We start from the raw sequence: 21462 nt of genomic DNA, 5'->3' as shown, positions 1-21462 counted from the left end.
TGCAGGCAGAACCATGAGTAGAGCTCAGATGCCCACACTGTCAGGTGTGCTTTCCATCTTTGGAAAATGGGCTGCTTTTCTTTTTTCTTTTTAAAATCAGCACTAGAATATATATCCTGGTGTGGCTCTGGGGCCAGTATAGTCTCAAGAGGCTTTGCCTCTGAAAGCAGTGACCTTATCAGGCATAGACAATTTCCTGTGTCATTAAGATGTTCCTTGGCAGTATATTATTTTTCTTGGTGCATATATTGTGGTGTAGAACACGCACACAGAGCCAGCGCTCTGCTTTCCTGAGTGAATTAGCGGTATTGTAGCTTATCTGTGGCAGATCTCGCTTTTAAGTTTATTGACAGTGACTCCTGTCATTAGTGACTTGCTTGGTTGAGGTCTTGGCTTTCTTTTTATTCTGCCTTTTTTTGCAGCCTGAGTCACAGCCAGGAAGTCCTTTGAAACCAAACCCTTATTTGTGTTTCAGGGAGAGTTCGGGAAATGGTAACTCTGCTTAAAAGGGTGCTTTGGTTTCTCAGTCGAGATCCTTCATTTTTTCACTCGCCTGATGTGAGATCTTGTTTTGTCCAAGAGAAGTTGTCCACAGGGCATGGGGGGGACCCGGGGTCTCCCCAGCCTCCTCTGGGTCAGCACTTCACGGCACAGCTTTGTTATGATGTTGAAACTGAATTTCCAGATCCTCAAGTACACCTAAATGGAAACAAAATCCTCAAAGAAACATGTGGAAGCTCCCTGCAGCTTTCCTGGATCCTGTCCTCTGCCCGGTCGGTAAATCCTGTCCCAGTGCTGGGAACGTTCAGGCTGGTGGCCACAGTAGGTGCTCTGTGAACACCTGCTGTCACTCATGTTGTTCATCACTGTGTAAATAGCTTGCTTCAGTCGATGAGTGAAACTCATACATAGAATTAGAGACTGTACTCTAAAATTATCTTAGCATAATGTTTTGGACAAAGTTTATTAAAAATGTCTCAGAGAGGTGTGGAGTGTGTTTGCAAGAATCACAGTAGAGATTTAGGGAAGTGACACTTATTAGAATATTTGTTATCTGTGTTGGCTTAGTAAACTGAGCTGTCTTTACAGAATTAATTTAAAAGTACATATCTAAATTAGTTAATCTGGAGTTGGGCTCCTTCTATCCGAGATGGTTTCCATGCAGATCAAGTGGGGTCATCATGGTGGTCACCCTCAGGGCTTCCTGAAGGTTAAGGAGGGAAACTGTGGTGACACATGAGCAGCAGCTGGACGCCGGCCGTCAGTGTCAGCCACTGGCGTCATTCTCCTCCTGGTGAAGAGTCACTGTCCAAAATTCACCCTTCTCATAGTTCAGAGGTGGTATGTGGCATAAGTTGCAATTTATAAGGATAAAAACTACTGTAAAAATCTTTCAGAAAATACAGTACTACCTGTTTTTTAATAGGTAGAGAAATTTACATTTGTCTTTTAAAATTTATTTTAAAATACGTTAATTTTAGGCTTAAATAGATCATAGTTGCCTCCTATTAACTCTAAAAGGATTGAATTGTATTTGTGGTTAAATCATTTTTGTTGGCTTCCTTGTTCATTTACGCTCCTACGTGTGGTGCTAATATACTGTGACTGTAAAACTGCATGTTTGTACATATTACTTACAAAGACTTTTAAAAAATAACTTTTTGGCCTACATTTAATATATATATCCTCAAAGTTGGGCTTTGTTTAACTTAACAGATGGTAGAGAGATTTTGGTTGTATTTTGTAAAGTGTCAAAATTCTAAAATATTGAGGGAAAGTGCAATCAGTTTATTTTAGTATGTGGCCAAGTACCTTTGTTTGTGATTGCTTTTCCAGAGCATTTAATTATTGAGCCTCTCTCTGTCCCTACTCTTGTTTTCGATGACTTCTTTTCCTGTAGGGTTAACTTAGAAGATTCTTGATATAAGTGGCTGGGTTTGTCATAAATAACTAAGGACTTGCGAAGGACCACCTCACTCCCTGGGCAGTCTAGGGAATTGATTAAGGTGGACACACTGAGGGAAAGACGTCTCCATTTGTGCCAGTTGGAGAAGGGAGAGCCGCAGTGACCGAATCTGGATGTACTGGTTTGAGGGAAGGTTAGGGAGTCATCGGAAGGGATCCTGCCAAGCCCTCAGCCTCGCCGTTTTCCCCCTCCCAGTGAAGGAAAGGCAGGGCAGTGGTCTTAGTACAGTCAGATGGTCAGCAGGTGGCCAATGGGGATTTTTGCTAAAGCGTGACCAGCTGTGATCTGGGATGTTTCCCGAGGCTGCAGTTTCCTGCGTCGAGGTCCTCTGAGGCATTACCACATGGGGAGCACCATTTTATTTTGCTATCAAGGTGGTATGGATCTGAGGTTGGTTGGAAATTTTGCTTCATATTTCTTCTTCATTTTTCAGGGGAAGAAAAAAACCCAAACAATTGTCACAAGGACATTTGTGCTTCGCTTTTGTGTTCTGTTCTCACCAGACCCTAGAAAATGTTTTCTTCGTATAAATTAAGGCTCCCTCTCACGAGTTATTTGAATGTGAACTGAGACAGCCTTTTGGTTTCTGTTTCCATCTAAGTCATGTATGTTTCTTGTCTGTTTTTTAACATTCCTAGTACTATGAAGGGAAAAAAGGATTTAGAACCAGCAAGGTGATGAAGAGGCCACTGTGGGAGCTGAGCTTGAAAGAAGGTGCCTTCAGGAGGACGGAGGCGTGGATGTGGTTTGGGGGCTGGGGTTTGTTTTCGTTTCAGTGATCATTTTAGAGACAATAGTGAATCAGAACTGTATGAGGCAGGCAGGTTTCAATGCGCATTTCCAAACAGAGATGTCTCTCCTAGATACACAGGGCCAGGCCAGCACAGGCGGTCTGTTTGTTCTGCTTCTCACTTTACCCTTGCCGAACGAAGGGATCCTGCCGATCGGTGCCAGCATTGGTTTAGGCTGAAACACATAATTGTATTGGGTAATAGAGGAATTTAAAAATTCCTTTTTTTTTTTCCCCCTGTGGCTCTCTTTCACAAAGCAGGCTAGTGGTGAAATACTTTTGCAAGCGTTCCCGTTCATCTCTGACTGAAGCAAGATGCGTAGTGGCTTGTGGTTTCCTAATTACTGAAGCCCTAATTTCTTTGGCAAGTCTGTCCTCAGTCTGTAGATTTCCTTTTGGCCGCAGAAAGATTTGCTCACATGACAAGATGAGCGCTGGCGCCTTCGGTCGAGCCAGCGTTTGTGTGCTGAGATTCACCGTGGGACGGGTGATCTTTAGTATCTAGGGCACCGGCTCAGCAGTCCTCGGTCAGTGGGCTGAGACGTGGAGTTTGACCACGTGCTTGTTTCTTGGCTCACTTGAAACGAACCTGAGACTGGCAGCTCCCATTCCACCACAGAAATGACCGTACCATAGTGTCCTTGTTCAGAAAGAAGGCAAAGAACGTAAACATGCTTGCGCCCCTGAGCACTTTGTCTTAGGGGAGTTCTCTCCAGAACCTTGCTGCCCGAAGGCTGGTTCACAGCTGTGCAGAGTCTCGGCCCCGCCCAGCCCCGTGGGATCAGAACTGGCTTTTGAACAAGATGTCATATTATTTGGATGCACAGTAAAGTTTGAGAAGCTCTGCTCTGGAACGTCTTGAGGCTCTGAAGACAACCTGTGCTCTACTGCTCTTACAGATAGAGTTGTTAGTGGTTCATCACTCATTTCTGCACTTTACACAACAGCGAAATCCCTCTGAAATACAAAGGAATAAAGGGTTATTGTGTGCATAGGTAGGGAAAAAAATCTGAATTAGTTCTGTGTTTTTCTTTAATAATAACAATTCGGGGATAGTTTTATGTTCTCTTTGGCAAGTTTAGCAACGTGGGCAAGGCTCTGGCGTTTGGCTCTTATTTAAAACTCTGAGTGCTTTTTGCTTTCTTCTCATTTTAATAGGACATTGAAGAAAGTACGGGTTGCTCTTTGGTGTGTGAAAGGAAGACAGAAGCATATTCGGTGTAGAAATTAGAAAGCTCTCATGCAGAGAGACAAAATAATATCTACTCCTAAATCTATCTATCTTTTTTGTTTTTTAACAGTGATGTTTTGAATCATATTCTCTGTTCCTTACCTGACTTTAGGATAAGAAGAAGGTGATTTATTTTGCTGGTCACATTATGAAACTTAAAATTTTTTGATTAAGAAAAAACCAAAGTATCAATACAATCTTATTTTAATAGTTATCAAAGACATGTTCTAAGAGTATGTTTTAAAAAACTAAAGACTTTTTATTTTATTGTGAAGACCAGCTTTGGTTGTGTGCCTAATTCTTATTAGTTCATATGTTTATTTCATCATTTATTTATTGGGCATATGCCGTGGGGTAACGCTGCGAGGCATGGCCCTCTGTCTTCTAGGACTTCGAAGTCTTCATCACAGTTTCTTAGTAAAAAAAGATCAATGCCATTTTATTAGTAAGAACATTTTTTCAGGTTGCAGTAATAGGAACATACATATAAATAAATTACCTCAGAATTCATTTTGAGTGATTTCTCTGCCCCTAGTATTTATCTTTCACACTTTGCCTTAAAACTGTGAGTTGTAGCACAACTATATGTTGTGTTATGGGGTAAGCAGTTTTTAAGGTACTGAGCCATATATTTGATTTTCTAAGCCCTCTGGCAGACAGTGGTAGCAACTGAGAAGGTTTAAAGAAAAAACACTACACCATCTATTTAGCTTTTCCTCAACATTCAGCAACAACTTGTAAGTATCTTACCTTCCTTGAATCTTAAAAAGAAGTAATCCTAATACTCACTTCTAATAAATGCCAAAAAACTTTAAATTTTCTTTTGTGATTGGTTTTTTCTTTATAGCTCTTTGATTTTGTAAGTAGGTTGGTCTGTTGTATTTGGTTTCGTATACCTCAGTTTCAACTCACATTTGTAAAATCTTCACAAAAACACCTTTCAGCAGAAATAGATCCTCACCCTCCACTGTGGGAGAGAGCCGTTGGATGGAGCTGTCGCTTAGGAGGAAACTGGCATCAGGGCTCTTCCTCACACTTCATTTTTCTTCAGGATATGGGTTTCCCAAGTACTCCATTAATAGAAACTCCTGTGCACATGGTGCCTGAATTTGAAAAATTTAAAGCAATTATGTTCTTCTTATCTTTTGCTTGGGACACACTAGTCTTCTCCTGTTGGTCAGATGCAATTAGGCTGAAATGCTGAGCTGTCATCTATTGGTGGTAAGGAAGTGAAATGCTTCCTTTTACGTGAGAGATGTCCAGAATCAATTTGGGGCATTTGGTCACAAGGTTTGGCCACAAAAGATATACACCCAGAGGGTAATTACCTCTCAAGTCAGTCTGTGAATCTGCTTACTTTTTGGAACCTGTCCAAGTTTTTGATTTCTCAATTGTCAAAACTAAGAGGAAAAAAAAACGTGTTTTTTGTACTTTCTCGTCTCCTTTTGTGTTTTGTCTGTTAAGTATAATTACTAAGAAATAGTAGAGATAAACCTGGTTATACATAAACTTTTAATGGGTGATAACATATCCCTATGATTGTGATAACATATCCCTATGATTTGAATCGTCTGCATTATATCATCACGTTGGGCACGTAAAGCCTCAGTTAAAGAAGTTTGTTTCTTTGTCAGCATTTATGGAGTACTTCTGCCAGTATCGTGGGAGGACCAGAGAATGAGCATCTCTTGAGGAAGAGCCTCACCTCTTGTTTGGGAAAGTATTTAAAAAATGAAGTATGGTTACATACTTTATGAGTTGAAAAAAAATAAAGAAATGTTATGAGAATCGATTAAAATAATCAGTCTCTTTAAGGTTTACTATGAGGTTGAGCCACATGAAGTCGGTAAAAAACTGTAGGTAAACTGTTGAATACATTTCATATGGTTCAACTTATTACAGTGCTCTTTGGAATTGCCTGGTTTGGTCGAAGCGAAACTTTAAAGAGAATTAAAAAAAATTTTATTTTTGCATCTCCTCAATAAGAGGCTTTTATTGAACTTGCCTTTAGCCAGATAAAATGCAACTCAGGGTTGGGTATGGCCAGAAGTTCAGGTCCTTAGTGATAAATAGTTTGAAAAATTCAGTTTTTACCCTCTTCATTCATGTAATTACATGTTAATGCATGCATTTATTGATATGCTATTTGTCTAATACTATAAACTTAGAATTAGTTGAAAGAACAAGTTTTAAGTGACATGGATGTTGAGTGGCCTAAGTTTAGGTGGAAAAAAGTCTTTTACTGAATTTGAGTTGGAAAAGAGTTGGTACATACTTGCGGTCCTTGACTTTCTTTCCTATTTTATGTGCCAAAATCAGAATTATAGATTCTAACCACTTCCTAGTATCTTAATTTAATTTTGAGTATAAGAGTGCTTTTCAAGCCTTGTTTTTGTGTGTTAGTTAATGAAAATCATTAACAGAAATCTGAACAGAACAGAAAATTTATTTAATATGCCATTTTGATATTGAATAGAATTTCTGAAATAGAAGTAAAAGATTTCCCAAATAGGATCATTGTGTGTATTCACAACCATTTCCCTTTTAAGTCCAGAGAAATGTGGACTGGGCCAGCATCTCAAGAGGAAAGACTAAATATCCTGTATGTTTCAATTTCCACTTTTGTGTCTAAAATCTACCATGAAATATCAAATCTTTTTATTTGCATTTTTAGTAAATGTGATTATGACTTGGATTTGTCTGTGTCATTGGGAAGAACAGAGAACACTTACATACGAGAACATAAAAGCAGCCTTAATAAATACTTTTCTTACCTTTTATACAGAAGTATTGTATGGATGAGGCAGAAATCAAACTGTCGATAGTCTCTGTCATCACATCCATCCCCAGTGCATTCTTCTCCCCTCAGAACTCAGGGTTAGGCACATCTTTTCAGAAATATATTGAGGCATATACCAGTACGCATCCTTGAAAATTTGCATAAATGTCATATTCTACATAGAAATCTGCCCCTTGCTGGACTAAACATTCTTGTTCATATACATGTATAAAACTGGGTAAAAAGTATGATGTTGATATCTCGTTTTGGTTTATATGTATTTCATTTTGAGTAGGGGTCAATATCTTTGCATATGCATGTATTATCTATTTATATGTATGTTTTCTGTTAACTGCCTGTTCATAGCTATGTCTTTTTTTCCTACTGAGCTATTTGTTTTTCTTCTTAGACATGCTTTTTCTATGTGGACTTTAGCTCTCTGTATCATATTGAAGATAAATTTTCCCCTCCATTTTCTCATTTGCTTTTTAACTATTTGGTATTTTTTGGCCCTGAAGAAATTTTTAATTCTTCTGTAGTCAGTCATCAGTCTTTTCCTTCATGATCTGGATAGTGTCCTGCTTCACATGTTCCTTGCTCTAGGGTTATAAATACATTTATCCATTCTAGTATTTTTATGATTTCGTTTTTAAGCTTTGTTGTGCCTGAAATATAGTTCAGTGTAAGGACTGGGGTAGGGCTGTAACTTTATTTTTTTCCTAAAATACTGCTGTTTCCCAGCATCATTTGTTTAATAATCCATCTTTTCTCCATTGGTTGAAATATGCTACGTGTATCTTATATTACATCCTTGTATGCGTTTGGGACTGAATCTAGGTTTTGATTGCATCATTGACGGCTGTCACCTTTATTATGTTTTCATAATACATAATTTTCATGACTAACAGGAGTCTAGCCCTCCTGCTAATCTTTTTCAGGATTTCCAGGTTATTCTTGCATGTTTATTTGCCTCTAGCATATAATTTTGCCACTTTATGTCCCAAACCGTATAATCTGGCATTGAATCAAATTTAAGGTTAATCGGGGTGCAGTGTATATCTTTGTAATGTTGAATCTTCTAATCCAAGAACAAAGATTGTCCTTGAATATTTTTAAATACCTCTATTTATACATCTTTGAAGAGTTTAAAGTTTTCTTTATATGATTCCTGTTAATATCTTGTTAACTCCATTTTTAGGTATTCAAATTTTCTTGTTAGTATAAGTAGGATATTTTCCTCCAGTATAACTTTATTGTTTATAAATTGGAAGACTCTTGATTTTGAATAATTTTGTAACCAGCCAATTGAATAGATTCTTGTTTTTTAGGTATACAGTTGCATGATCTGTAAAATGATAATTTTTAAGTTCTTTCTCATCTAATTGCAGTCACTAGTAGCAGGAAGAAATTCTTATTCTTTTAAATACTTTCCAAATTGACCAATAAAATACTTGGAGTGAATTTAGTTTGCTTATGAATAGCCTTTTAAGGAAGGTACTCTTGAATTTAGTTTTCTGTTTAATAAAGGAAATTTAAATACTATTTATAAAGAAATAAAGCCAAATTATAAGGAGATAAAAATATGGACTTAGGTATTTGTTTACAACATTAATATTTTCATATTAGAGAAATGTCTGTGTTTCTGACATAGACCTGTCAGCTTGTGTATGGCCTATAAGTATGGTGGACTTTGTGCCAGAAGATGCAAACTTTAATTTGGAAACCAGCACAGATGAGCAAATGCCAGTTTAGATCAGTGTTTCTGAATACTGTTGGTAAGATAACATGAAATATTTTAAGGAGTACATTTTAAATTAATAATCAGATAATTATTTTATCTTAGGAAAGAAGTATTTACTCCATTTGTAACGTGTGTTTTCATGGTTGACATTTGCTTAGAATGACGTTAAAGACAAAGCAAAATGATCTAGAGAAAAAGTAAACTAGTACATAAATGTCAAAAAGCTCTTAAAGGGTGAGAGAGGTTGAAATTTGGAAAATTGAATTTTAGGTTAATAATATTGTACATGCCTTTTTAGAGATCAAGAGCAGTTTTCTCTGCATTTTGTTGGTAGCAGTGCTTAATAAATAATAATAATAAGGGTAATAATACTGAATATTATTGTGAGCCGGAGGTTACACTAAGCTTTTGTACATTATCATATACTGATTATAAGAATTTCTCTTCCTAGTTTCATAGTCTCAAGGAAATGAGGCAGCTTACTGGCACAGGATTATATAGCTAGCAAGTGGCTGGCTCACACGTTTGCTGTAACCTTTACTGAATCCACTCTGACTCATTCATATTTATGTCACAATTACTTTTGAAAATTATACGTCCCTTTGGGGAATCTTCAATTTTAATTTAAGATTCTTTGAATTTAAGAATCTTCATTTACTCTTAAAAATAAGATTAAATATTTTTAGGCGAATTTACCTTGTAGACAAAAAACATAAAAATACATTTTGTGGTACATCCTAGTATATCACTAATAATTCAGGCATCTCTAAGGGAAATTTGCCAGTGTAAAAGCAGTTCAATCATTTATATTCAAAATTGCTAAGTATTCAAACTAGTTGGAAACTGTGAACTTTAACTGTGGTCTGTATAATTTTTTGTCGAATGGAAAGAGGTAACTTATATTTGGTATCACGTAACAATTAAAAGTATTGATACACTTTGAAATATTAGCTAACCATAATACTTTTAAATTTATTGAGTGATTAGAAGTCAATATATGGCCAGTATCAAAGTTTGCAGAAAAATCCAGTCTATTGAATGTTATTTTGTTTTAATTATTGTGCATTATTAATCTGAAACAATTGCGTCTTATAGGTAGAAATAATTTCAGAGATTATTTTAGAGTTCAAGTTCTAATTTATAGATGAGAAAACTAAAGCCCAAAGCAGTGATTTTCCCACAGGACCACATAATAAACGACAAAGCCAGTTGGATGTTGGAATCCATGCCCTAGAATTCCAGGGAGATAGTTTTGTGTTAGTGGCAGAAGCAGGCTTCAGAGCCAGATGGGTCCCACTCAGTGAGGTCAGGAATTTATTTCACCTCTGTAGGAAGTTTTGATTTTGTTGCCATTGTAGTCAGTTCCTAATACTGTTAACCTCTATATACCTATCCCTGAAAGAAAATCATTGACAAGTGTTGATTCTTCCCCAGTAATATGTCCTAGGTGGAATGAGCATTTTCTAGCAGAAATAATAAAGTACAAACTGTAACCAAGAATCCTGTATCATGGCAGTATTAGCCTTGAGACCGTGTTGTTATTGATGAAAAATAAATTTCAGGGCCAACCTACATAGCAAACTGACATGGAGGGTCTTCTAAGTATTTTTTCTTGTTTCCAGGATATGTAAGGTACTTTTAAGAAACTTTAAAAAAAAAAAAAAAGAAGAAGGAAAAAAGAAAAAGAAAACTCCTAAACCGAAGAGCCTGGGGCTCAGTGAATGCACACAGCTTGGGTTGGGATGTGCTTGAGCTCAGTCTGCCCACAGCTTGTAAAGTCAGTTAAATATAGCCACAGTTGGGTTCTGTGGAACAGCAAATAGGAAAAGAAGGGAAAGCTGGAGGCGTGTTGGTGAAAAACACTTCAAAGTAACTTATTTTGACGCTTCTTAAAGGCTTCTTTGTCAAGGCACTTTTAAATAGTAGTTCTGTTTCCTTGAATCCACGCAAGACCATAAAACAGACTGGATTCAGGGGAACTGGCGTGGGGATGTTTTCAGCTCTGGGGCTGCTTGTGTTGGGACGGCTGCTCTACTCTGCTCTGCACATTTAAAATTTTTTTTAATGGACCTGCATTCAAGTGCCTGAAAAGCCAGTCTTTGATACACACCTTGTATAATCCTTACGTGCACGTTCATCGAATATGCCTGTTCGTCAGAGTTTTATGTTGTCCACCTGTTAGGTTTCCAAAGAGAAGGAAACACATAAATGACCCCGTATCGGTAGCAGTCTGGTTAATGGATCAGAAGGTAGCCCATCTTGTTGTCCTTACATCCCTTTTAGTGGCATCCACTGAACTGATTGTCTTTTCAAACCTGACTACTGGCTCTTCAATGATCTTTCCCAATTAATAAAAAAATCATTGTCTGCCTTTTCCCTGTTAGTTAATTACTCTGAGATAAAACCTGTAACCTCCTTAAGCTGTCTGAGGCAACCTTGGGCAAGCAAAAAAACAGTTTCTGTTTTTTTTAATCTTTCTGTATTTTTTATTGTCAAGGTCTTGGTTTCCTCCCTGGTGGAGTAATTAGATTTAATTGACCTCTGAGGCCCCCTCCAAGTCTGATTTGTGATTGATAACTGTTTTGATGGTGCTTTGGGAGCCCAGCAAGCCAGCAGTACCTTTGGGTTGCGTCTGAGGACTTCCAGTAGAATCCACAGGAGCAGTTTCTTCTCCTCTCTCCTTCCTGGTTTCCAAGCCTCGGACACCCTCGGCCTTGGGTTTTTCATGAGGCCCCGCCCCCTCGACTCCACCGCTTTCACAGAACTGATAGGACACAGCACAGGGTGACAGCAGGTCCCTGAGGATCCCTGCTCTCCACTGCCAATGCTTCAGATGTGGGCAGGCGCCCAGGCTGGTGTTTACGCTCGGCTGTCCAGTTTATGACTCCCAAGTGCGTGTTGAGTCCCTGAATAGATCTATTAACTGGAGGTTTTCACACTACGCATCAGAGCTGACCACACTCGGCTGAGTCACACCAGCATTTAATTTATTTTGGATCAGCCCCTTTAGCAGGGAACTTAAGGTTTTACTGCCCTAAAAATGCTTTTGAAATGTTATTTACCCTGTTGCTCACTCAACGTCTGAAAAAAATGTGAAAGTGCTTCCAGGAATAGTAAAAATGTGTTTCAAAACACTGGACTGAAACAGGGGGCTTAGTTCTAGGGTGTGGGTGCCCCACTTTGAGAATGTCTAATATGCCACCGTTAGAGAGGCTTCCACACAGGAGTCTGTTAAATAGGGATACTCCTCGCATATTTTAAACGTGAGTCAATATATAAATATTCTGTTAAGACATCTTGTCAGCAACACATCTGTTTCGTTATGCATAAAATCTAACTACTTTTAGTTTCTAAGCTGCTGAATTATCTAGTATGCTCAGGGGAATTTCTCTAAAGCATTTTTCTAGGCTTGGAGACATCTTTATATATTTTTGAGAATCTTAGAAGAAGTCCTGATTTGTAGCATGATCTGCTTTGTAAGCATCTCATTAAGAACTGAAAATCTGTGAAACGTGCGAGACAGTTGCTATTCTCCGTGGTAGGTGGTGGTGGCATGCATAGATGTGGCCAGGGCTGGGCTACGTTGCTAAACATAGGGACACCAGAGCAGGAACCAGAATGATGCAGAGGTTTCCAGTGTCCTAACGCCAGATGAGAGATATTTCATTCCAGGGCTTCAAAGTTATAGCAATCTGAGTCTAGGTCTTTACTCCCCCTTTGGAATATTATCAAAATATCCTATGCTCTTGGAGTAAGTTGCTGGAAAGTTTAGGTTCAGAATCTCATGCATGCATCTCGGCTAACAGCCCGTGTCACATAGCACTGAAATGAAGGGCTTTGAACGTGTGTATGAGGTTGGTTTTCAAGACTCAGCAGAGTCTGCTGGGCCGGAAGTTAAGGATTTCTGTCTCAATTATCCTCGTGATTTGTTTCAGAGCATCACTTTTGCAATTTGCCCAACTGGTAACGTTTTTTAGGTTTCATCGAAACTGAATAGTTTTCTGAATGTTGTATTTTTCTTTTTGCTCCAAAATACTGTCTTTGACTAACATCAAAAGAATGTAGGCATTCTAAATTTAAGAATGAACTGGATAAGCGTCAGTCAAAATAGAACCCTATTTGCTTTTGCCTTTTGGTCCTGCAGCTTCGGTTCCCTTGTAGGAACCTACTGTCTAGTTGAAGAAGCAAGAAAAAAAAATTGGACATCCACATCGTAAAGACAGTTTTTTCCCCTCTTGCGGGGGGTGGTTAAACAGCAGGTTTGAGTGCGCAAGAATGCCAGAGCGGGAGAAGTTACTTACAGTCGAATACCTGAAGGAGCCATGAAGCCTGGCTTTTTCTGATACTGTCATAGAATCCTAGCTCTTTAAGAGCTACAAGGACTATTAGAGATTATATAATTTAATTAAATTCCAGTATTACATAACCATAGGTTGCCTGCTGGATGTGTCCATTTGAATATTTTGTTATTGCCTGAAACTCAAAATGCCTAAAACGAAATCATCTTTTCCCACCACCCCACCCCACCCAATATGCACCGTTCTCCCAGTTAACTTGACTCTTCCTTTCTTCTGCCCTGTAACTGCTGACCTTGCCCATCTTTTGCATGTTCATTATCACCACCCTCATTTGGGAACTCACGCTCCCCCCACCTTTTCTGGACTCCCAAGGGAGTTTGCTGCTTTCTGTCCCTCCTTTTCTGCTCCTCTGGCTTCTGGTCGGTCCTGCTCACCACTGCAGACGCTGAAGCACTGCTTTTCCACAGCTGTAAAATTTACTCATTTAACAATTTTATGCAATGTACAGACCATGACTGGGTCTTGGATTAGAAAATAAGCAGTTATTAAAACACTTTGAGGGAAGTTGGGAAACTTAAAAATTGACTATATTAATGGTACTGAGGTCACAGGAGAATTTCCGGATCCTGAGAAACTGCATGCCAAGGAAGCGTCACTAAGGGTGAAGGATCATCATGTCTGCAGCTTACTTGCATATGGTTCTCCAGCCAATGACAGTAACAGCCACAGCAAAAGTGAGTGCAGGTGTGTATAAACACGGAGCGAGACGAGGCAAACGTGAAAGACTCTTAACCGGTGAATCTAGGTGAAAGATTATCGGTGTTCCATCAACTATCATGTAGATCTAAAACTTCTCAGGATTAAAAGTTGGGGGAATATCTTAGTGCTTGCTGCAGCGACTAAAGGCCAGTTTCAGGCCAGGTGACGGCACCTGTGGATTGGCGGTGACCACCGAGAGCTTTATGGAGAGAGGTGGTGTGCCCGGGGGCACCTCCGGGTGGCGGGAGGTGGCACGGTGATGTGTGCACAGATGCTGGCACCTCCGACCTAATCACTGGGGACCCTTCTTCCTTGCCCATGGGCAGCTTGGGTACCCCGGGCTCATCTGCACTATTTCCTCCTGTAACTGTTCTCGAGGTTCGGAAGTGGCTGCGCCTCCACATGCTCCGTTTTCTCCTTGGTCACCATCCTGTCTGGGCTCCATTCTGCCCTCCCCAGGTCTGCATCCAATGGCCAAGGACTTCAATTATTCTTGGAATAGAACTCTTAACTCCTTGGTCCTGGTCTCTCTTTTTTACGTCTCTGCAAACTCCCAACCCTGCATCAGTCTTGGAGTATTCTTTTTTTTAACCTGTGCTTGTGCCGAAATGAAAAAAAATAACGCAAATACATATATGGTCCCCTTTTTACTCATAGTCTTCAGTCTCTTTGGGTTCCCAGTGGTCACCTTCCGTGGTGCGTCTCCTTCCACTTTCCTGACGGTAAATATTCTAAGTCAGCCTCTTTGCTCAGGCTCCCTAGCCAGTCTTGAGCTTCTGGTCCTGAGCAAATAATCTTGCGTTTCAGTTCTTGAAACATGCCGCCTCCTCTCTTCCCACTGCCAAGTTGTCTCCATCTACACGCGTCCTTCTCCCGGCTCTGGGGAGACCTGGTCCGTCCTGCTCAGACCAGGCCTTTTCCCTTTTCTCTTGAGCCCGTTCCCTTCCCGGTCGCAGCAGCTACTCTTCCTGTCTGTCTGTCCGTCCAGCTCTTCCCTTGGCTCCCCTCCCCAGCCTGTTGACATGCTCTAATCCCTTCCACTTTGAGGAATAATTTTCACCATTTATTAAGGGCCTGTTTCATGCCATGCACTTTATTTTTAATTAGAAAATATTTGATATATGAACATTAATATGTGATATCTGTGTAATTTATGGAGCATAATGATAAAATGAAAACTTGGGTTAATCTACCCCCAACTTAAAAAAATGGTAGAATCATGGTGAAAGCTCTCTGAGTGTTCTACCTGCCAAAGTCCAGAGGTGACCAGCATCATGACATTTGCGTGTTCTCTTGCTTTTCTGTATAGTGTCATCATACACGAATAGTTACTAAACACTATGCTGTGTAGTTTTTTGTGTTTCTTAGTTTATAAAAACCATATCATAGTGCATATTGTGTCCGCACCTAACAGACTTTTATGAGATAAAAGATTACAAAACATCTGATTTTTTTCCAGTTTTATTGAGATATAATTGACACACAGCACTGTGTAAGTTTTAGGTGTGCAGCAGAATGGCTTGACTCACGTATGTTGTGAAATGATTGCCAGAGTAAGTTTAGTGAACATCCATCATTTCATACACATACAAAAAAATTTTTTTTCCTTTGTGGTAAGAACTCTTAGGTTCTGTTCTCTTTAACAACTATCCTATATATCAAGAGCAGTGTTTTTTTGTTTTTTTTGTTTTTTTTTTTGCGGTACGCAGGCCTCTCACTGTTGTGGCCTCTCCCGTTGCAGAGCACAGGCTCCTGACGCGCAGGCTCAGCGGCCATGGCTCACGGGCCCAGCCGCTCCGCGGCATGTGGGATCCTCCCGGACCGGGGCACGAACCTGCGTCCCCTGCATCGGCAGGCGGACTCTCAACCACTGCGCCACCAGGGAAGCCCGCAATCATTCTTAATAATGGATTATTACAAAAGTAATTGATGATACTTATTTAAAAAAAAATTTTTACTAAACTTTATATGAGTTTTTATATACATTTATTAGTTAATTGAAAAGCTTTAAAAAACTTCTGTGGTATCTTGTTTTGATTGAAACATTTTTATTTTGATTGAAGGAGAAGTAATATGGAAATAACACTGTAGTTAGGACTAGACAAATTGGTTTCATCTTCTGCCAAGTTCTCACTAGCTCTATGACCTTGAGTAAAGGATTTAAGCTTTCTAATCTGTGATCTGATCTGGAAAAATGGGGATAATATCAGCTATCTCACCAGGATGTTGTGGGATATAAATGGGAGAAATATCTTAGAGAACTTAGCAACCATAAAGAATTAGAGAAATGTAAGATGTTATTCATTTGATAGAAATAATAAATACTTTGAGGAACATATGTGCAGTAAGTAAGATTGCGTTAGCTATATCTACTAAAAGGTGTAGTGTAAGGTGATAACTTACCTGAATTTTAAGCCTGGTGTTTTGATAGAAAAAAAAAAATACTCAGTTTTTCTAAATGGATGATCCGGATCTACCAAACGTAGTCAAGTATCCTGACTAAGTCATGCGTATTAGGGGAGGGAATAGCTGAGAAGCAAACCACTGTGTGGCTTGTCAGTATTACAAGCCTAGACCACAGGTGGATGGATCTGGTTGGACAGAATTAGGGACACCGGGCTTTCAGTCTGAGCCCCTGGCAAGGTTGGGAATTGGGAGCTGGGTGCTCCTGAGACCAGGATGGGGAGTACTATACAGTCCCTATGGACGTGGACATCCTTTCTCACCTGAAGGACCACCCCCACCCGCCACCACCCTTACAAGACTCTGGTCTTCAGTAGAGTCGAGTGTGGATCCTGTTTTCCTGCTGTCCTGTTAAGTCGAGATTGAAGAAGTACATGGTTGACATGTCCTTATACTGCATGCACATTAAAAAATACAACTTTGAAGCTCCTTGAAGACAAAAGGTCATGGTTGAGTAGGAGCTAAGCCCCATTGCTGTTGGTGAAAGAGGGCACAATGACGAGATGAAAACAGCCAAAAGGGTGAGCCTGCAGAAGTTCCGCTGTCATAGGCGCTGTGCTGCGCTAAGCTGGTGGGAACGCGCCCAGGCTGTGCGGCCTATGGGGCAGGGACTGGAGAGGCTGCTGTCAGCAAGGTGGCGGCCCATGCTCTTCGATGTGGGATTTTCCCCCAAAGTGTTTTTCGATACCTTCTCTGAGTGGCAGAACCTTCGTGCATAACACAGCACAACCCAACAATAAACACCGCGATTCCCTGGGCCCCAGAATCGTGTTTTGCGGGTGAACCTGCCTGCAGAAACTCCATTCTTTACCTGTCCCCTGCTCTGAGCGCCAGCTTTATTAGTTTGATGATACGCAGCTTTCTGGGTAGATGCTTACAGACTTCTCCATGGACACCTGTGTGCATATGCTTGAATTTCATCTGTCTTTCAGTGACTTTAACTTATACAAATCACAGCTCTCATTTTGTATCTTTCTTCTGTGATTTACAATGTCTCCAGCTTGGTGGGGACTCCATTGTTGCAGATCAGGTCTGAAATGGCTCAGGGTGCCCATAACTGACATTTCTGTCACGGCGTGTGCCTGTGATAGGAATGGTCTTAACTGTTTATATCCCTGAAAGAAATTGGGTTAAAAAGAGCAAGAATATTTGCAGATAGGCTCTACTTGTCACCAACAGTGAACTGAAGTAACAACCGAATGTGCAGTAGAATGGAGAAAGATATAGTCATCAGTATCTGTGTGTCTTTTTGTTATTCTTAGGACCTTTTTAAAGTCGGTCAACAAAAGAGCATTTGCTTTGTCTTTCTCCATTAGCCAGGGCACAAACTCTACAAAGAAAGGCACAAGGAAATGCTAATAAATCAGGTAAATACTAAAATTTAATATTTCTTCTCTTTTCAGTACTGCATTTTTTTCTTCCAGGTTTAAAGTTTTTCATTAAGCATGGCCTTGAACCCTGGAGAAAGTGCAGCTCTGTTTTAGAGTACCTGCAAAAAATCATTTCCTCTATGCATCATTTGGACGATTAGAACTATGCAAGTATGTACTTTGCAAAGAAACAGCCTTTAATTAATTGTGTGGACTGTCACTTTGAGAGATAATGGGAAAGGGAAAAAGAAAGAGAAGCTCTATTTTCCATTTTTGGACAGTTTTAATTCATGTGTGTATTTACTACAAAGAGATTATTTTAAGCACGAAGTTTACTGGTAATTTATTATTAACTTCTCTCTAGATCTGAAGAAGTCTTTATCAATGTATTTGGAGCCCTGAGTTATACAAACTTTCAGTGAGTATATTGTTCTAAACTTGAAAGGAGTCATTCACAGCAGCACTGGACTGGTCAGTTAGCAGATCTTTAAAAGGGTTTTGACAGGGATATGCTTCTTGTATTTCCTCTGTTTTTCCCACCTTGATTTCATGCGCGAGGGTGGTGATTGATTTCCCCAGGGCGCCGTGCCATCCAGTGTGGACGAGGTGCTGGGGAAGTAGTTCCTCGCTTTCCTTTTCTCCCCCAGCCCTGCCTCTGTCCGTGGCTCATGCATCTGCCGGTGCTCCCTGGCAGCAGAGCACTTTGCTCAGCTGTGCCGGTTACCTGGCTGCTCTTCTCGTCCTGTCCACATGTGGGTATGCTGATCCGTGTGAAACCAGCGTCGAAGTCTAAGCCTATCTCGGCCAGGAAGTGCCTGGCTTCCCAGATATTCTCAGAGCAAGAGCGCAGGGGCTAAATCTCTCCCTTCCTTTCTGCCCTCTACTCCCTGACACCTATGGCCAAGGGAATGTTTGAAACTCACTAATCTGTGACACTTCGCTTTGTTAATAAATTCTGTAGAGACCAAATTTTATGTTAAAACATCTGTAGGCCCATCATTATGGAGTGATTGATCCTATTAGTGGAGCAGATTGCCATATAAATCATTAGAAATATATATGTGGTGCAGATCCTTGCTCTGTTTACTAGCTGGGATATCGGGCAGGTTACTTGGTCTCAGTTCACTTCAGTTTGCTCTTTTGTGAAATAGAGATAATAGTGCTAACTACATAGGGTTACTGTGAAGATTGAAAAGTTAATGATCGTAAAGCACTGAGAGCGTGGCTGACATAGCCTGAGCACTAAATAAGTGCTTACTCTTGTTTTTAATACTATTATCATCATCATTTGTAGTAATTCCAGGTCACGTGAGGACTTTTGTTTCTCTCTGAAGGGTAGAAATTTTAGCATGAGTGTCAAGAAAGGGAGAGTGGGAGAGAGAAAAAGCACAGGGGTTCCAACTGAAGGAGCTTCCGTTTTAAAGAGGCGAGAATGTGGGCAGGAGGCCGTTCCCTGGGGGCACTTGTATCCGTGTGGAGATGGCCAGGCTAGCTCATGCTTGATGCAGCTGCGTTACATACACCTGCACACGCGTATGCGCTTGATGAATGCCTTAGGATTTACTTTTGAGGGTTTTTAAACGTCTCTGGGACGGTGTTGGAATGTGTGTGTTGTCCTTCTTCTAAGAGTGTAATTAGAAATTATCTTTATACCTTATTAGCAGCTCTTCCCTCTAATCCCACTTTTCTTACAGCACTTGCCTAAATCACAGAAATGTGTTTTGCTGTGATGAGGTCGGTGGTGCTACAAGTGCTGGGTTGTGCAGATGTCCCTGGAGTTCAGGTTTTGGTGTTTTCGTTCTTCTTTGCTCATTAAACTAAGAGTTTACAATAATCATTTGCAGTTTGAAAGGAACGTGGATTTTAAACCAGGTTATCACGGGAGTTCTACCACTAAAAATCTGCTAACCTGTTTCCAAATAGTTTCTGAGTGGCTTTTAGGAGATAAAAATGAGTCAATTTTATATATGTTCTAGATGCTTAGAAGAAAAAACCAATTGGAGAAATACAGCCTACTAGAAAAATGTATAAGAAATACAAAAGATAAGAATAAGTAATTCCCAGAAGAAATAGTACACACAGTCATAAACACAAAAACCTTTTCAGTCTTTATACTAATCAAAAAATGAAAAGAAAACCAGCATTTTTTAACCTAGCAAACTGAAAAAAAATATTTTCTAAAATTAACCTTTTAGTTCATTTCTTCCTTCTATGATATTTTATTTTTAGTTTACAGTTGGCCATAAGACTTAACATTAGAATCTTTTGAAATTGAATGTTTCTTTGAAATTAACATTAGAATCATTTGAAAATACTTTGGGGAAAGATATCAGGGCAATGGCAGAGCAATGTGTAATCCGATGGGGGTATCCAGCCTCTTTCTAAAATGTGGCCTTTAAGCTTCAGCTCATCACAGTTTCCTGGGAGGTCCTGGTTTGCAGCAGAGCCAGTGTCACTTCTCCATGTGCCATGTGCGCGTGTGAGGTGTGTGTGCAGCCGCTGAGCACCTCCCTGGGGGCTCTTTCCCCAGCAGGGGGTCTGCAGGAAGGGGTGGTGAGAAAGGAGTATCCATCAGTCTTTGCTATGCAGGGGTTGTTGATCACTCCTTCTACCGGGAGGTAAATCAAAGGGAGTGAAAGGCAGTTCTTGGGGGCTGGGGGCGACCTCAACTTTTATGGGGAAATGATCTTCAGCTTTAAAGACTGCAGGAGGCGAGGTTATTTATATGTTTTGCACATGGATGGCGTCCTTGTGTCCAGCCAGCCAGTTACTGCTCCCTCTCCTGACACTTGCTGGCTCTGTTCTCGTTCTTCCCTCTGGTTCGCAACTGTACACATGAGTCCAGTCTATTCGTTTTAGCTCTTTTCACAGTAGTTTTTAGTTAAAAATTCTGAGATCTGGGTTTTTTTGTTTGTTTGTTTGTTTGTTTGTTTGCGTTATGCGGGCCTCTCACTGTTGTGGCCTCTCCCATTGCGGAGCACAGGCCCCGGACGCGCAGGCTCAGTGGCCATGGCTCACGGGCCTAGCCGCTCCGCGGCATGTGGGATCTTCCTGGACCGGGGCACGAACCCGTGTCCCGTGCATCGGCAGGCGGACTCTCAACCACTGCGCCACCAGGGAAGCCCGAGAGATCTGTTTTCGCTTTTCTTACTTTCTTTCCTTTTTTTTTTTTTTTCCCCCACATTCTGCTACCTCCTAACTGTGTGACTGGACACTAAACATTTAATGTTTTTAGTCTCAGTTTCCTGAGCTGCAAAATGAGACAGTGGGATTAATAATCCCTGTGGTCTTTTGAGTTCTGTGAGTGTGACAGAGATTTTATCCAGTGCTTTGTGCTACAAGTGTGAGCCAGGTGAAAATACTTTTCCCGTGCATTCTGCCTCTGGAATCTTGGCACTGCGGTGGCTAATCTTCCCATCTGAAGTCTTCATTCTAATTCAAAGCAGCATCTTCTGTTAATCTTTGAGGTGTCTGTACTTCTCTCATTGGAGGTACAGATTACTTTGATATTGTAATTGCAATTAGGTGAAAATGCTTATTTTAGAGTAATTAGGGCGCATAGACTTAAAGCGTGTGGCAGGCAGTGTGGACGAGTGCTTTCTCTCCTTACAGGGGTGGTATTGTACTTCCCAGTGCTTGAGGTGATCTAAACAAGGGAATTCATTTTACTAGAGGCCTGGTCTCTTCAGCCCAGCACTGCTCATTATCTTACCCTCTTCAAAGAAGCTGCCCAACGGTGCTTCGGCAGAAACATAGTCTGATTTAGGCGCAGCTCAGAGGGGCCGGGTTCTCAAGCTGCATCTGAGAAGCTGTCCTTTTCACTTGTCCTGTGGGCTAGAAGTGAGTCCATGTTTGGAGAGAGAAGAGGAATGCTCTCTCCTCTCTGCAGGAAGGTAGGTGGCCATACGTTTGAGGACATGGGTGGGTATGAGGCCATACGTGTATGGACATGGGTGGGTATGAGGCTCGGTCAGGGCTGTTTCAGCCTTCTGTGGCCTTCGGGAGAAGGGGGAAACTTTCTGCACTCCCTTCAGCTTTTTATAGATGTGAAATTTTAGGTAATTT

The 21462-nt window shown here is 40.5% G+C and overlaps 1 protein-coding gene and 1 long non-coding RNA gene across 4 annotated transcripts in view; one reads left to right on the top strand and one right to left on the bottom strand.

Moving 5' to 3' along the window:
* GMDS (GDP-mannose 4,6-dehydratase) overlaps positions 1-21462 on the top strand; it is a 479216-nt gene that overhangs the window by 55366 nt on the left and 402388 nt on the right. The window lies entirely within an intron of this gene.
* On the bottom strand, positions 653-11465 carry LOC137231470 (uncharacterized). Its single transcript, XR_010946560.1, has 5 exons — positions 11127-11465; positions 10618-10682; positions 6762-6914; positions 4900-5090; positions 653-3713 (listed from the first exon to the last, which is right to left on the bottom strand). It is a non-coding gene; the product is annotated as an uncharacterized lncRNA (long non-coding RNA).

The sequence above is a fragment of the Pseudorca crassidens genome, chromosome 10, assembly GCF_039906515.1.
Source record: "Pseudorca crassidens isolate mPseCra1 chromosome 10, mPseCra1.hap1, whole genome shotgun sequence".
Taxonomy (NCBI): Eukaryota; Metazoa; Chordata; class Mammalia; order Artiodactyla; family Delphinidae; genus Pseudorca; species Pseudorca crassidens.
Note: the sequence above shows the minus strand (reverse complement) of the source record. Positions and strands in the feature narration are given on the sequence as shown.